This window comes from Chiloscyllium punctatum, chromosome 24 (assembly GCF_047496795.1).
Source record: "Chiloscyllium punctatum isolate Juve2018m chromosome 24, sChiPun1.3, whole genome shotgun sequence".
Lineage (NCBI taxonomy): Eukaryota > Metazoa > Chordata > Chondrichthyes > Orectolobiformes > Hemiscylliidae > Chiloscyllium > Chiloscyllium punctatum.
Genome location: NC_092762.1, coordinates 19,018,666 through 19,032,251, shown reverse-complemented (window position 1 = coordinate 19,032,251; position 13,586 = coordinate 19,018,666).

The window sequence follows — 13,586 nt, the reverse complement described above, 5'->3', positions numbered from 1 at the left end:
TGATTGACTCTGGTCAGAACGAAGATGATATGAAGATGTGACGATAAACCAACCATGATGTACAAACGCTGTGAAGGATACCATTCAATCACAAACTTTAGAACTCAGATTCAGAAACACTAGCATCGGCCAGCTTTGGAATGCGTTTGTTTAGAACCACAAGCAGATTGAACAAAGCAAGATACAAAGAATAATATTCCAAAAATGGCAAGAAATATCAAAAAGAATCTAATCACAAGAGATTTCTATTTCGATTTAAAAAAACGTTCATGATGTGTGTGTGAGACCCTTGAAAGAAAGGCAAGAAAGTATATGTTCCCCACCTGTGACTGGGGAAATGGTTTCAGGGAGCAGCCAGAGAATTTAAAACAGTATTTTACATTGTTCCTCACAGGGGAATCACAAAGAGTTTCAATAATATAACCAAAATTGTAGTCAGGTGAAATTTCTTGCAATGTCTCTAACAAAATGAAAAAGGCTTTTCTCAAACAGATATAACCATTGGTAAACAGGTTATCAGCTGGTTCTAATAGAAGTGGTTACAGTGTGGCTGTTGGCATTGTGTGAAATTTTCCATAACTCTCCGGATTACAGGAGTGTTCCAGCGAAACTGGAGACCCTCCAATGTGGCGCCTATCTTCAAGAAGAGCGTGAGTCTTCAAGAGTTTAGGTGCTTCCTTTGTCTGAATTTTGGAGTATATTTGAGATTCTTCATGGCCTCATGACGCACTTTCATTCAACGTGATTTCAAAAATAAGTTCTGCTCGTTCCCCTGATGTGTTACACACAGGAGGACGAACATTTTCCTGAACTTGGGAAATGTTTGGAACATTGTACAAACGAATTCATTCAGATAATTCTAGAAACAGCATTCAACAGGCCATTTTATAACAATGTGGGTATTGCATAGGTGAGAGAGGGAGAATTTGCTGCATGCAGTACTGAGAGCGATGGAGCCTCATTCTGGAGAAGGCGCTGTAACAGATATGCAGTGAGTGTGACGGAGCAGAAAGAAGACTGTGACCCTTATCCTGACAGAGTGGGGAAGGTTATTGATGTTTGTCCTGTATTGCTGAACATTTCTTCAGACTGCAGATACTGCACTGAGCTGGGTGGTGAGCTCAGACCATCCTCGGTGGGTCTGGTGGTGTGGCCCCTTCTGGGAAGAGAATGGTCTCCCTCCGTACTAGCCCATCCATCAGGGCCTTCGTGACCCTGTCTACAAACAGTGGTGTAATTTCCACTTATCTGCCATGCTCAGGGTAAACTGTGCTGGGCAGCACAAAGCAGAGAAATGTTAAGTGTGTGCACATTGGCTCTTTAAAGATTGCAGCAGGGAATCACTGAATATCCAGGGGCACCGGGCAATGGTGAGTACCTGCAGCCATGATGAGTGGGAGAATCGCTCTGGTATTGAATGTGGGGTGGGTAGTTAATGAGGTGCGTTCGATAAGATAACACCAGGAAACTATGTCGGCCTCATGCAGACAATCCCTCTGTCACACTCAATGAAAATAGCACTGACCCAAATTATTGTTAGATTCAGCCCAATGAGTCCAAGACTCTACTGACCCTGCTCCCACTTAAAAAGCTGCAGAACAAATGCTCATCCAAAACTCTCCATCATCTGAACTCTCCAACATCTTATCAATATCCTGTTAACCAATCATTTCTGGAAACAGTGGTCTTTTTTGCAAGATGTTTTCATTTCACAATTTTTAAACCTACGATCAGATCCTTCTCTGAAATTGTCTTTCAATCTCCCCGTCTTTTTAAGCAAGTTCCTCCCATTTGGTGCTATTTCAACTGATTCATGGCCTCTTATTGGCAGTGATTTTCACACCCACTGCACCCACTTGTCAATGCACAGTGTAAATGGACGGGAGCTGCACAGCCTGTCACTTCCAGCATGAGCCGCCCGCAAGTCTCCCCACGCTGAGCAGTGATCTAACATAGTGTTACTCAGCAATGCGGTGGTTGCTGTACACAGCTGAACATGCTGGGAAGGCAACTACTCCAGATTAACTGATAACTTCACTGCTATTCACTACACAGCTCCCCATGCTGGACAGATACCCAGTCCGTGTTTACACATCAATGCACTTGTGTGTTCTGCACAGCACCCTGTGCTGAACAGATTATTTAGCCGAGGTTTACAGATCAGTTCACTGTTGGACAGAAATGAAATGGACTGGTGAGCCCTGAAGAGTGTTCGATCCTGGACGGATTACTGAGTGGTACACTAGCCTGGTCTTCGCAGTAGTGCTTCATGATGAACAGATGTCTCATCTTGACTTATATATGTCCAGGGCTTGATTTGTGAGGCGGAGTGAGTATCCAACATAAATCCTTACTTAACTATCATTCGTCCCGCTAGGCCCATTCCGCTGTTTAACCCCATATTTCTGCAACATGTTGTCCATTAAGTAATTACCCAATAAAATCTGAATCTCTGTCACTCTTGCTATGGACCAAAGCAATCCCGTCAAAATACATACATTCCCTCTGACCAAACGTGCTTTTTATATTTTAAAGTTAAATGTGAGGTGCTGTGTTTCAGATACGATTCACTTGGTCAAAGTATTCAACATTAAGCAAAACACAATTTATTCAAACACTGCTGATAAATACAGCAAAAGGAAGTAGGACTTGGAACATATTAATTCTGGTGGAAAACTTAACAGTATAATAGGTTATTTAACTACAAACAGTAACTGCGCCAATATGGTAACATCCTATAAGCACACACTTGTCAAAAAACAAGTTCAGGAAACAGATTTTCTGACATGCCGTTCTCCAATCCAGGAGGAAGAAATACATCAAAAGACACTTCTGAGAGAAATCTCAGGTAGAGTGTAGAAGCCGGGAGAGTTTTACCGCCTTCCAGCTCTGCTGTGACCCCAGCAATAACTGGCGAAAGGTAAAACTAAGAATCCTATTTCTAGGAGAGCTTGACTATCACTTCACAGGACCAGGCCGCAGGTGCAAGGACAACAAGGAATGGACTGTATCTACACAGTCTATGGTGCTGTAGGAGCCTGGCAAAAATGCCTAACCCCACCTAAACCGTTAAATGATTGTCAGATAAATTTCAAAATGAAACATAAATAAATAAAACAAAAGGATGCAGCAGGTCCGGTCATCAGGCAAAGATGGTCTCGGGAGCCTCGCAATTCCTACCCTGAAAAAACACAATAGAATAATCGAGCTTGTGAAGAGAAAGCTTCATCTCTCTCCCTCACCTCTATCTTTACAATTGGAGATGTGACACTTACCCAATAGTCAGCAATATCAACATCCCACCTTCACCAAGGACTATTGTGACATATGAGCATTGTCGTGAAAGGGCATAACTAGAGCTGTTTGTTCAATTACTGCGTTTAATATCAGGCTTCCTGGACCTAACTGGTTACTGGAGGGTTTCCTTTTTCCATAATTAGGGGCTTCTTTCACCTTGTTATGCCATAGTATTCGGGGCAGAGTCAAACTCAACAAGATTCAGATCAGCAGCTAAAGAGAAGGGCGGGGGGGAGGGATCAGAATTTTGAGAACATTAGACTGGAATGTTCCAACAAAGGATCAGTATCTGACAACATTGAACTGGAATATTCCAACAATGGACAGGAGTTTAGCCTTGCGGCTTTACTATCTTTCTCAGGATTGGGCATGGTTAGAGTTGCAGAATCAAGCTGTACTGATTATTATTCAAGCTGGGCACTATCCCATCCTCTCTCTTATCGGTGTTCCTGGTAAGCCTATCTCTATCAATTATATAAACGATGCTGAAGGTTATTTCTAATCCAGTTAATTATATTTAGCAAATACATAAACTTTCAGTTTCAAACTCCACTTCATTTTGATGCATTTCCAAACTACTTACCCATAAACACAATTTGATGCTTTTCCAAACTACTTACCCATGTAAGAAGGAAGAAGACTATTTGGAATCTTGATTCTCCTTTTTATCCTGGACTGTTTTATTTTCCGTATTTTCTCTGTAATCAATTCTGTCAACTTGCAGTCTGCAGTTCTGCAGCAGTTGCTTTTACTGAATTAGCCATCATCTACCTATTCATTAACGACAGATTTTATGGCTCAAGTTCTCTTCTGACCTCTCTTCCAGTTACAAATATTTTGAACACAAACTTGTTCTTGTATCTACAGTTACTTCACAAAAGGGACTCGGTATCAGAATATTAATGTCACTGACCCGTATAATTCAGAGGCACAGGTTATGACTCTCAAAGCATAATTTGAAATTCTACCACAGCTGATGACTAAACGTAATTCGAATGACAAAAATTGGATTGGAACCTAATTTCACTCAAATCAACGGTAAATCATCAGGATATCTTTTATTATTTCGCTGGTAGTTATAGATAAAGAAACTTAGCATTTTTGCCCAGTCTGGACTAAGTGTGACTTCAGACCCACAACAAAGTAAATGGTTCTATACTGTCTTGACAAATGGCCGCGTGGTCAAAAGCCATTAGTGATGGACAACAAATGCTGCCCTTGTCATTGATGTTGAAATCCCGGGAAATAACAACATTCAAGCTGAAATAAACCAAGGAGCTTCTCCAGTGTCTGAAAGAATGTTGGAGAATCAAGGCAGATATGGCAGTCTGTCGGGAGAAACACAGATAACGTTTCGAGTTCAGTGACCCTATCAAAACTGAATGCAACTGAGAAATAATATTATTTATATCAGGATGGTTGGAAGGGTGAGTGGGAGTTTTGTGCTGAATGGATGGAGAAATGTCCAGCAAGAGAGAGAGAGAGAGAGAGAGAGAGAGAGAGAGAGAGAGAGAGAGAGAGAGAGAGAGAGAGAGAGAGAGAAAGAGAGATGAAAAGCAAGCAAAATGACTGCTGATGAAAAACGAGACGGAAAATAGAATGGGCAGTTATTCTAACATTTCCCTTTCTCCCATATTCCTGAATATCATACTCATTTCGGGATGTCCCTGCTTGAAGTGAGTTATGTTAGCTCTGACTCTTTTCTCTGAGAGTGGTGATCATCTCCATCGGTAATACTGGCGATGGCGTTATAGTTGCCAAGATACAGAGAAACGCAATATTACATTGTCAACTGCGTCTTTAGACACAGGAACTGTTCCTGCGGGACTGCCGAGATGTAACGGCTTTCTCAGCCAGGAAGAGAAACTGACGGGAGGGAGCTATTTTCAACACTGAATGGGAGCACCATGTGTGTGGGGAACTGACTTGCTGCTGTCATTAGAAAGTCCATGCAGTTTCTGTGGATGGTGTTCTCCGGGTTGTGTTGTCAGTTACTGGGTTCATTCAGGGAGAGCCGAGGGTCTGGTAACCCTACTCTGGACACTCTATTTACAGAGAGCCTTGGTCCATGGCAAACAAATGGAGCCGAGGCGAGACAGAAGGCAAGCTCTTGTAAGCAGGGTGGAGCAGGACATTGCACTTTCCATGATTTCCAGCACCATTTTTCAGGACCCATTCATTGTAAAGTGTGCAACCAGCTTGTTTCAAAATTGAGGTGGTGACTGTGCTGGGACAAGACTGCGCTGACACTCACCATGAAGTGAACTGCTTCACTTCTGGAATTTTCCAGGAAGAAGTGGGTAATATATCCACCATCTCTGAAGTGCGCTCCGCCGATCTATTTACGAACTGACAGAGGCCATCTGCCTTCTGAGAGGAATATGTTGGTTCTATCTCCACAGGGGAAGGTACAGACACTAACTTCCAGAAATACAAGGAAACAGGGGGACTGGTAAAAAATGAGCAACTGCAGGAAATTACAATTAATAAAGTGTATGCTTTTGAAAATCTAATTAATTAAAGTTTCCTAAGTTGCTGCATCTGATGAGCTACATCACAAATGTTTTAGAGTTGGTAACAGAGGTACTGAAACAATTACTGACTATTCTTCAAAGCTGCCTTAGATTCTGGAAAGTATCCTGCAGGCTTGAAAGCAGCTATTGTAAATCTAAACATTCAAAACAGGACGGAGAGGGAAAAAAATAAAACTAAATAGCTGGATGTCAGCTGTGAGTAAATCATTGTAACCTTTTACTCGAATGTGGCAACTAAACACTTGGACAGCAATGATCTGATATGGTAGATTTGGCCGCGATTCAGGAAAGCGAAATGATCTTTGATAAACCTGCTGAAGTATGTGAAGATTGTCAGCTGTGACATAGACAATTAAGAACCAATGGGAGTTGAGTATTTGGATTTTCAGCAGATGTTTGACATGGTTGAATACAGGTGAGCGGGGAATGTTAGAGTCCATGGGTAACTGGTTTGGAATTTGTACTAAATGGTTTAAAAATTGGGTAATGGAGATATGAGAAGAGTAATGTTTATCTCTGGACTGAAGGCTTGTGGAGTATCAGAAGGATCAATGTTTGGCAATAATTATTTACGAGGCATACAAACTGAATCAGATGGGAACAACAAATATCATCACTCACATTTATATATATATATATATATATATATATATATGTTTATTAAATGGTGAGACGTTGGCTATTGCTTTTGTTGAAAAGGACCTGCATGACCTTGGTCATAAGTGACTAACAGAATTCTTACGTGGCAGGAATTAAATGATATGCGGCTTTTCATACAAATTGATTGAAGTATCAGAGTTACTATATCTTTCCCAATGGTGATGTTTTGTTGAAGGGAGTATTTGGTGCATTGTGTACAGATTTGGACTACTTTATAAATAATGATCACTTTGTCATCGAGACAGTGCAAAAGAGTTTCACCAGACTAAACCCTGGTGCCACGAGGAGAGAGTGCAGTAACTGTGTGTTTAATCTGTAGCGTTGTGAAAGAATAACGAACTTGAACTTTGATGGTTATGGACGGACACTTATTTATGTACATGAATAATTAAGCCACGTAGATCAATTTGAAGCAGTTGATCTGTTCAGTTATTGCTCCATTTGTTTGTGATGTTAGAGCATCTATCAGACTTTCCTGTCTCTGTGTAAGTGACTTGAGAAGCTGAATGACCTGTTCGTCTTCCTCTGTAAGTGACTCCGTGTGTGAAATAGTCTTTTTCGGATTCCGTGTAAGTAACAAGTGGGAATGAGCAGATTCTTTCTCTTCCCGTGTAATTGGCAGAAGGTACTAAATGCGCTATCATACGTATTGTCCAAAAGATTGAGGGGCTGAATGACTTCCTCATCTTCTTGTGAACCCAGATTGAGGTGCTGATTGAGCAGCACCTTTTATTGTCGAAATGTGCAGTTATCCAGACTTATACAGTACGATCTTGAATGGTATCTAGTTCTTGTTGCACATGAACATTGATAGTTGTTCTGAACATTAGGTAAACTTAATTGAATATCCTCACTTCTGTTCATTTTGACTCAATGGGTTCAATAGCCTTCTTCCACACTCTATGGATTCGATGATGATAAACTGGAGCTTCCTACGCTGAGGATGCTACCCTAAAAATCTCCTGCAGATGTGTGTGTTTGTTTGTGTGTGCGTGTGTGCGTGTGTGTGTGTGTGTGTGTGTGTGTGTGTGTGTGTGTGTTTGTGTGTGTGTGTGTGTGTGTGTGTGTGTGTGTGTGTGTGTGTGTGTGTGTGTGTCTATGTATGTTGATTTTGCTCTCAGTTTGGATGATGCTTTGACTTACTTCCCTCCGTTTGACCCTCGTAAACTGAATCCCTGATGATTTCCACCCTCCATTTCCACCTGTACAGTGGTGTGAAGAGATCAGCAGAGACTGACTGCAACAGAATGGACAGAAATGAAAGGACCCTTCCTCAGAGCTCGTGTCAAGGGGATATTATATCAATTTAAACACCACATAGACTGTCAGACTCGCCCCACGCTGATGCACACGGACGCACACTAATACAGAAATACAGAGGCATTCACTAATACATGGAACTAATACAGACATGGAGTGTCTGTCAGTATTTCCCTTGCTCGATGACAACATTGTCAATATTTCCCTCGCTCTGTCTGGTGTGCATCAGCATTTCAGTCTGTCTTTAGGGATTGTGTTAGTATTGCACTTGCTCACACCAGTGGGTGAGTCAGCATTTTTGTGTGGATTGTGACTGCAGGACAATTTCAATGTTCGCAGATACCAACCTGGAAGAATTATAAAGAGTGTGAAGGTGCTGCATGCAGTAGTGAGAGTGGTGCTGATTGAGCCTTGTTCGGTGTATGGTGTTAGGACAGATATACAGTGAGTGTGAGGGAGCAGAGAGAATACGGTGACCCTTATCCCTACAGAGTGGGGAATGTTGTTGATGATTGTCCTGTATTGATGAACATTTCTTCAGACCACATATACAGCACTGAGCTGGGTGGTGAGCTCAGACCATGCTCCGTGTGTCTGATGGTGAGGCCCACACTGGGAAGAGAAGGGTTACCCTCTGTACTGCCCATCCACCAGGACTTCCGTGCTCCTGTCGACAAAACGTGGTGCAATTGCCCCTTATCTGCCATGCCCCAGGTAAAATTTGCAGGGCAGCTCCAACCTGAGAAAGCTCAGCTGTATGCCCATTGGCCTTTATAAGATAGCACAAATGCCAGGGATCACGGAATGTCCAGGGAAATCTGGGCGATAGTGAGTACCTCCAGCCATGATGAGTGGGAGAATCAGATTGGCATTGAGTGAGAGTCATCACGGGGTAGGTTCGTAGTTAATGAGGTGAATTCAATAAGACATCACCAGGAAACTAAATCTGCTTGTTGCAGACAATCCCAATGGCACACTCAATGAAAATGGCAATGAGAAAAATTCCTGTTAGATTCAGCCCAATGAATCGAAGACTTGGCTGAACACACTAACAGCTACAAAGCTGCAGCTTCTTGTCCAAATCTCCCCATCACAAAGAAGGAGCTAAATGTGACATACTCTTGGGAAATAAGACAGGGCAGGAGACTGAGGTATCGGTGGAGAAAGCCCTTGGGACAAGTAATCAGAATTCTCTTAGTTTTGAAATAGAAATAGAAAAGGAATTACGATCTAAAAGTTAATATTCTAATTCGGAGGAAGGGCAATTTTGATGATATTAGTCAAGGCCTTCCAAAGTGGATTTTGACAGATATTCGCAGATAAAGGACTATTTGAGAAAAGGATAGCCTTCAAAAATGAGATGTCAAGAGCACAGAGGCAGTATGTCACTGTTCAGGTGAAGGGTAAAGCTGGCAGGTGTAAAGAATGCTGGAGGATTGAATAAATTGAGTGTCTGGTCAAGGATAAGAGGAAAGCATATGTCAGGTAGAGACATCAGGAATGAAGGTTTTTTTTCTGTATTCATTTACGGGATTAGGATACCACTTGTTGGGCCTGCATTTATCTCCAATCACTAATTGCCTAGAGGGTAGTTAAGAATCAATCACATTGTTGTCGGTCTGGAGTCACATGTAACCCAGACCAGGTAAGGGTGGTTGTTTGCTTCCTTCAAGGACATCAGTGAACCAGATGGGTTTTTTTCCAACATTCGAAATGGTTTCATCCTCGGCATCAGCCTCTACATTTCAGATTTAAAGTGATTGTCCAGAAGAATCTAAAGCCAGTCGGAGTACACTTAAGAGGGAAATCCGGAGGCCATGAAGGGGAGATGAGATAGTTTTGACAAATAGTTGTTAAGGAGAATCTAAAGGGGCTCTACACAAGCATGAAGAACAAAAAAGTAACTCGGGAGAGTGTTGGGCCACTTAAAGTTCAGCAAGGCTGCCGATGTGCAGAACAGCAGGAGATCGAGGCGATAGTAAGCAAGCATTTTGCAACAGTATTGACTGTGCAGAAGGATATGCAAGTTAAAGAACTTCGGAAATTAATCATGACATCTTGAAAAGTGTCTGTATCACAGAGGAGGAGATTCTGGGGTTTGTAAAGCCTGTAAAGGGAGAAAAATCCACATGACCTGATCCAGTGTACCCGAGAAGTCTGTGGGAAGCTAGGGAAAAGATTACTGGGCCCTTAGCTGAGATATTTGTATCGTCAATTGTCACAGGGCAGGTGCTGGAAGATTGGAGGCTTGCTAACTTTGTTCAATTACTCACAACATTTAAGAAGGATGGTAAGGAAATGTGGGGGAGCCTGATGTCAGTCGTGGGCATGATTTTTGGAGATGATTCGGAGGCACAAGTTTGCATGTATTTTGAAAGGCAAGGACTGATAAGGGATAGGCAATATGGCTCGAGGCGTGGAAAATTGTGTCTCACTAAATTGACTGATTTTTTTTTAAAGAAGTGACGAAGAGGATACATTTAGGCAGACAGGTTACATTGTTAACATGGACTTCATGTTGACAACTTTCCACATGGTAGACCGGTTAACAAGGTTCGTTCACATGTAATGCAGGAGGACTAGCCATGTGGATACAGAATTAGTTCCAAGGTCGGAGACAGAGGGTGGTGGCGGTGGATAACTTTTCGAACAGAAGGGCTGTATTCAGTGGTGTGCTACAAGGATCGCTGCTGGGTCCACTGCTTTTCATTATTTATAGAAATCATTTAGATGTGAACATAGCAGAGATTGTTGGTACGTTTGCAGATGACAGCAAAATTGATGGTGGAATGGCAAGCAAAGAAGGTTTACCTCAGAGTACAATGGGATCTTGATCAGATTGGCTGGTGGCCTGATGGGCTGATGGGCTGAGAATTGTCCGATGATTTTTAATCTAGATAAATGTGAGATGCTGCATTTTGGAAATTTAAATCCGGGCAGCACGAATACACTTAATTGCATGGTCCTGGAGGGTGTTGATGAGCAAAGACACCTTGGAATGAAGGTTCATTATTCCTTGAAAGGAGAGTCGCAGGTATATAAGATAGTGAAAATGGTATTTGGTATGTTTGCCTTTATTGGTCAGTGGTTTGACTATATGAATTGCGAGATCACGTTGCTGCTGCCCAGCACATTATTTCAGCCACTTTTGGAGTACTGGATTTAATTGTCGTTTCCCTCCTATTGGAAAGATATTGTGAAACGTGAAGGGATTCAGAACATATTTACAAGGATGTTGCCAGGATTTTAGCTGTAGGGAACATGTGAGTAGGTTGGGGTGTTTTTTTTTTTCCTTGAGCGAGAGGGGCATGTAGAGGGTGAATAGTCAAGATATCTTCCCCAAAACTAGAGGGCATGGACTTCTGGTGAGAAGCAAACGATTTAAATATGACCTAAGGAACAACTATTTCCACAGAGAATGGTGCATGTGTGGAACGAGCTGTCAGTGGTGGTGGTGGAGGCAGCTGTGATTACAACATTTAAAAGGCATTTGGATGAAGAGGAAGAGTTTACATCGATGTGGGCCAAATGCTGGCAAATGGTACTAGCTTATACTGGGATATCTCATCAGCATGGAGGAGTTGAACTGAAGGATCTGTTTCGTGCTGTACATCTCCGAGAATCGATTATTCTGTCTGACCTCACACCAATATCACATTAATTAATCATTCGCGGAAATACCAGCTTATGTTACTAGATGCCATCGATATGTCTTCACTTCTGCATTCTGAAACTTGCTAAAACATTCTTCCATAATACTGACTCTGAATCTCTGTTCACTGTCTATTTCTGAACTCCATCCCATTTGATGGTATTTAAACTGTTGGTATTTAAACCCTGACATCCAAATTTAATTGTCCAATTTTAATGTGAATAACTAACCTATATCTTTCTCTGGCCTTGAATGTTGCTTACCCGAGAGCATCAGCTTCCAAAATTAAAAAGCCTAGAAATAATATTCTGAAAGCATAGCATGCGTTTTCTTTGACTTCCCAGTGTCCTGCACTGGGTTCCATGTTGGAAAGTGGGGTGTCAGTTTTGAGGCACTGCTTTGTAAGTTGTCCTGTTCCCATCCAATGATCGCCTGTGTTAATCAATCTCTGCTGATCATGTGCTCAGTAACATGAGGAATCCCCTCCACTCTTACTGATTAAGACCAGACTTATCACATGAATTTGACTGACATTTGACTTAATTCTTGTTTTGGTACATTCTTGGAAATGTTGGGGATGGTTTCCTGGAGGCTGTGTTTTAAGCTGCTGTTGAAATTTAGGAAGACCAGATGTTTTGGTGGCCCACTCTGGATGAGTCACGGTGACTGTGTTTACAGCATCTGGGTCTACAATATGACCAACAAATAGATCAGAGACTGCAGAGAGGGGAATCTCTGTAAAATAAATGAGGGAATCAAAATCAGATCAGCCATGGTTATGGAAAATGTTGGAGCAGGATTGAATGACTCGCTCATGCAACTTATTCAGATATCTCTGTTAATAACAAGCCGATTCCTCTTCTCTCCCACCGTCTCACAGTGATGGGGAGTGGGTCACCTCCTCCTGTTCCTGGGAAACAGAAATCTGCGGCCTCATCTGCCCCAGATATCCCCGTCTCCCAGTCTCAAGCAGTTGAGTGACTGCCTCCTTTTCCTGTGTCCCAGTCTCAAGCAGTTGAATGACTCCCTCCTGTCCCGGTGTTTCAGTCGTGAACAATTGAATGACTGTCTCGTTTCCCTGTGTCCCACTCTAGAGCAGTTGAATGACACCCTCCTATCTAGGTGTCCCAGTCTCAAGCAGTTGAATGACTGCCTCCTGTTCCTGTAACCCAGTATCGTTTGTTTGAATTCCTGCCTCCTGTTCCTGTGTCCCAATCTCGAGTAGTTGAATGACACCTTCCTGTCTCGGTGTCCCAGTCTTGAATAGTTGAATGCACTGCCTCCTGTTCTTGTGTCCCAGTTTCGAGCAGTTGAATGAATGTCTCGTTTTCCTGTGTCCCAGTCTCGATCAGTTGAATGGCTGCCTCCTATCCCTGTGTCCCAGTCTCAAGTAGTAGAATAAGTCCCTCCTTTTCTTGTCGCCCAGTGTCGAACATTTTAATGACTCCCTCCTGTCCTGTTGTCCCAATTTCGAGCAATTGAGTGACTGCCTCCTGTTCATGTGTGGCAGTCACTGTGACTGCTTCCTGTTTCTCCCTGTTCCTGAGCAGCAGTTTCAATGTTGTAAATACTGTCTCAAAATTATGAAAGGACTCGATAGCAAGGCATTTCAAACGAGGAGCAGCATTGCAGAAAAATATCTAAACACTTTCCCATGCGACATTTTATGCAGGCGGTCTGTTATTTTATCCCTGACCCTATAGAAATACGATGAAACCTATACAACCCAGCAGTGTTCCAGCTATACTCCCACATACAGGGAAGAAAGATAAAAAAAGATTGTAAGATTTATAATTTATCCTTCACCAACCCCCATCCATTCCATTAAAACTAAGTAAATGTTCCCCTTTGTTGTGGTATGTAAACTGATGTACAGAATGGGTTAACTGAATCTGTTTGCTGACTGTGATTAATGTCAGGCCGTGTGGATTCTAATTATCCCAGTGGAGAAGGTCCATATTCTAATGATAAATGAGCTCTGTTCAATGTGTTGTCCCATAGCATGGGCGGGAGCATCACCAACGGCACTAACAGTGATCAGCAGCAGCAGACAGATGGGGCGGAGAGATCAAAATCTAAGAACATTACACTGGAATATTCCAACAATGGATCAGAATCTGAGAACAATAGACTGGAGTATTCCAACAATGAACAAGGGTTTATCCGATTATGTTTGGATTCTT